Source organism: Sus scrofa, chromosome 4 (genome assembly GCF_054392235.1).
Source record: "Sus scrofa isolate SSC_HxYL_T2T_F1_AM1 chromosome 4, Sscrofa_HxYL_maternal_Yorkshire_Landrace_v2.0, whole genome shotgun sequence".
Taxonomy (NCBI): domain Eukaryota; kingdom Metazoa; phylum Chordata; class Mammalia; order Artiodactyla; family Suidae; genus Sus; species Sus scrofa.
In genome coordinates, this window is record NC_139386.1 from 91,629,906 (window position 1) to 91,634,516 (window position 4,611).

Genomic DNA, 4,611 nt, shown 5'->3' on the forward strand with positions numbered 1-4,611 from the left:
AAGAAAGAGGCCAAGGTATACAATCTCCTGGTTCCCTCAGAAGGCACCCCATGTTGTGTCCTTCAGTGGAAGGACCCTGCTCTTCTTAGAAGGAGGCCTCTATTACACAACTTATACTGGGTTTTGGTAACCCCTTTCTTTGAAGAGGTTTAGGTATCCGCACCTGCATGTGTATAAAATTTTTAAGTACAGTCTGGATACAAACCCAATGCCAATCAGTGGTTCCCTTGAAAAAGGGAAAGGAAAGAGACTGAGAAGGGAAGCAGAGTCAGATTTTACCGAATTTAGAAAGATTTATGGGTTTCTTAATGACATGTTTGTTTTCATTCTGGCCTATGAGTGCTAAAAGCTCCCTTTCTCTCCTGCTGCCTCTTCTATTCCTAGGAGTTGCCCTATTCTCTGCCTGCACTTTTGTAATTAATCCTTGTATAAGTAAGCCCTTTTCCAATTACCCAAATTTGAATGTGCCATCTGTTTTCCCACTGTCATACTAGTATTGTGTGCTTATTATAGGTTAGGAAAGTTCTAGGTGTTTCACATATGTTACTCATTTAATCCAAAAACACAGCTACATGTACTGACTACATTTTATAGATGAAGTGACAGACATCACAGAGTTAAAATAACTTGTCTTAAGTCACACAGTAAATGACAGGTGCTTGGATTTAACCCAAGCAGCATAGTTCCAGACATCCTGCTCCTAATCACCATACAATGGAAACTCTGAAATAAACGGTTTTGAACACATATGATGGATCACAATGTTTACAATGAATGATACAGACAAACATGAATCATTGAGAGACCTCAAAAATCTAAAGTTGAAGAAAAAGAAAATTTCAGAATCATTCTATTTTATGTATGTTTTAAAATAAATACACAAAACAAGATTTAGATGATTTATGGATATATATGTATAGGTACAAATAAATATTTATTTTTATATGGTAAAACATATGAAATAGAAATTTAAAGGCACTCCCTGATGGCTTAGCAGTTAGGACTTGGTGGTGTCACTTCAGTGGCTCGGGTTACTACTGTGGTTTGGTTTCAATCCCTAGCTTGGGAACTTTTGCATGTTGCAGGTGCAGCCAAAAAAAAAAAAAAAAAAATTAAAAAAAATTAAAAGGTGGATATTTATATGTAGTAAAGTATAAAAATGATTTGGATGAAAACTAGATATATCATAATGATTTTCTAGGTAATAAAAGTAATGTGTCTAGGGAAGAGAACAAAGGAGGTTTCAATTTTACCTGTGATAATTTATTCATTTAAAACAACAAAACCTGGAAGAATCTAAGAAAAAAAGGACAAAAAATGTTAGCAATTTTTGATTCTAGGTCATAAGTATATGAGCGTATGCTATATCATCTGCTGCATAAAAACAAACAGCAACAATAAAAAAAAAATTAAAGAAATACAAATGTGAGGCATTCCTTTGTGGCGCAGGGGATTAAAGATCCAGCATTGTCATTGCAGTGGTTTGGGTAGCTGCTGTGGTGCAAGTTCCATCCCTGACCTGGGAATTTCCACATGCCATGAGCGCAGCAAAAAAAAAAAAAAGGAAATACAACTATGAGGTAAAGGTATGGAGACTGAGTGTAGAGAAAATTCTTTAAAGAATAGACCAAAAATGGGAGAAGAAAGAAGTAGCTGTGGGCAGGGATTCATATAAAGAGTAGGTCCTTGAGGAGTTCCTGTTGTGGCTCAGCAGATTATGAAACCAACTAGAATGCATTTGGAGGTGGGTTCAGTCCCTGGCCTAACTCAGTGGGTTAAGGATTTGGTGTTGCCATGAGCCATGGAGTAGGTCACAAACACAGCTCAGATCTGGCATTTCTGTGGCTATGGTTTAGGCCAGCAGCTGTAGCTCCAGTTCGACCCCTATCCTGGGAATTTCCATATGCCTCAGGTGTGGCCCTAAAAAAACCAAAAAAAAAAAAAATGTTCTTAGGAAATGAAAGACTAGTGCATGGTTATATGGTAATGGAGAATGAGCCAATAGGGAGGAAGAGATTGATGAAGACAGAGTGGCATTGTTCAAAAGAGCAAGACACCTGGAAGCTGTGAGTGAAGAGGTAACTATTTGGTGATGGAAATATGAAGGAGTTAATTTTTGGAAGATTGAATTTCCTTTTGCTCCTCAAGGAAATATGATACAAGAGCCTGAGAGAAGGTATGAGGCAGTTCTTCACTTATTTCAGCAAGTGCAAAAATGAACTTAGAAAAACTTAGTAGAGAGAAAACTATAATTCAAAAAGATATATGCACCCAATGTTCATTGCAGCACTATTTGCAAAAGCCAAGACATGGATACACTCCAAACGCCCATTGACAGAGGAATGGATAAAGAAAATGTGGTACATATATAAAATAGAATATTACTCAGCCATAAAAAGGAAGAAGTAATGTCATTTGCAAAAACATGGATGGATCTAGAGATTATCATACCAAGTAAAGTAAGTCAGACAGAGAAAGAGAATGATATCAGTTGATATCACTTATATGTGAAATTTAAAAAAATGATAAAAATGAACTTATTTACAAAACTGAAACAGAGTTGTAGACTTCTAAAACAAACTTATGATTACCAAAGGTGACAGGTGAGGGGAGGGATGAACTGAGAGTTTGGGATTGGCATATGCATGCATTGTATATGGAATGAATGGTCAGTGGGGACCTACTGTATAGCACAGGGAACTCTAGCCAATATTCTCTAATAACTTATATGGAAAAAGAATCTGAAAAAGAATGGATATGTATATATGCATAACCAAATCACTTTGCTGTACAGAATAAATTATCACAACATTGTAAATCAAATATACTTCAACAAAACTTTAAAAAATGGGAAAAAAGAAAGAAAAACCCATAGAATTGCTTGAGAGAGTTTGGCACATTTTCGAATTTGCTGATCATGAAATTTATGGGCAACCTGTCTCTTCTGTATGAAAACACATGAATTCTCTTCAAGAATGTTCAATTTCTGAAAAAATGCTCAGCATATAATTATTAGAGCAATGCAAACCAAAACTACTGAGGTACCACCTTATATCAGCCAGAACGGCCATCATCAAAAAGTCTACAAACAATAAATGCTGGAGAAGGTGTGGAGAAAAGGAAACCCTTTTACCCGGTTGATGGGAATGTAGGTTGGTACAACCACTAAGGAAAACAGTACGGATGTTCCTCAAAAAACTAAAAATAAAACTACCGTATGATGCAGCAATCCCACTCTTGGGCATCTATCCAGAGAAAACAGTAATTTGAAAAGACACCTGCACCCCAATTTTCATTGCATCACGATTTATAATAGCCAAGACAAAAGCAAACTAAATGTCCACTGACAAATGAAGGAGAAAGAAGATGAGGTACATGTGTACAGTGGAATATTACTCAGCCATTAAAAAGAACAAAATTCGACTTGCATCAACATGGATAGACCTGGAAATTATCATACTAAGTGAAGTTAGTAGACAGTGTAAGACAAATACAACATCGAAGGGGACAGGTTCTGGAGGAGGGATGGATTGGGGGTTTGGGATTGCCTATGCACACTGTGATATATGGAATGACTGGCCAAAGGGACCTGCTGGATAGCACAGGGAACTCTACCCAATGTTCTGTGAAAATCTATATGGGAAGAGAATCTGCATGAGAAGGGATGTGTGTACATGTATAACTGAATCATTTTTTTACACAGCAGAAATTATCACAGCCTTATAAATCAACTAAACTTCAATAGCACTTTATTTTTGTCTTTTTTTTTTTTTCTTTTTTGCCTTTTTCTAGGGCTGCTCCCACAGCATATGGAGGTTCCCAGGCTAGGGGTCGAATTGGAGCTGTAGCTGCCAGCCTTCACCAAAGCCGCAGCAACTCAGGATCCAAGCCGCGTCTGCAACCTACACCACAACTCATGGCAACGCTGGATCCTTAACCCACTGAGCAAGGCCAGGAATTGAACCTGCAACCTCGTGGTTCCTAGTCAGGTTCGTTAACCACTGTGCCAGGACAGGAACTCCTTAATAGCATTTTTTTTTGAAAATGAAAACAAAAAGAATGTTCAATTCCTTCGTGAAACTTGACATAGGTCTTAACTTGTGAATACATTACAGGGAGCAGGAATCAACGGTGTTGAGAATATTTGCTAAGAGTGACCAAACATCAGTCTCATGGAGTCTTACCTGGAAAAGTAGGGAATTAAATAGAGGAGGTATTTTAAGGCTAATGACGAAGCAGAGAGTTCAATAGCATGGTGGTCTGCTGAGTTCAGAAGATTATTTTAATGGGGTTACTTGATCTTGTAGAACAGGAAATATTCTACAAGAAGCTTTGGACTTTAGATTTTGGAGGTGGTGCAGTTTCAATTTAAGAGAAATTCCTCTCATAATGTCTTTGGTGGAGTGAGACAAAGCTAACTGAAACAGTTTTTAAAAAAATCTTTAGTTGTATAGATTGATAGGGCCCCCCCACTCAGATACTGATAACACAATGAATCTTGGCTAGAATCAAGGAACAGGAGTTCCCATTGTGGCTCAGTGGTAATGAATCTGACTAGTATTCATAAGGATATGGATTCAATCCCTGGCCTCACTTAGTGGGTTAAGGGGC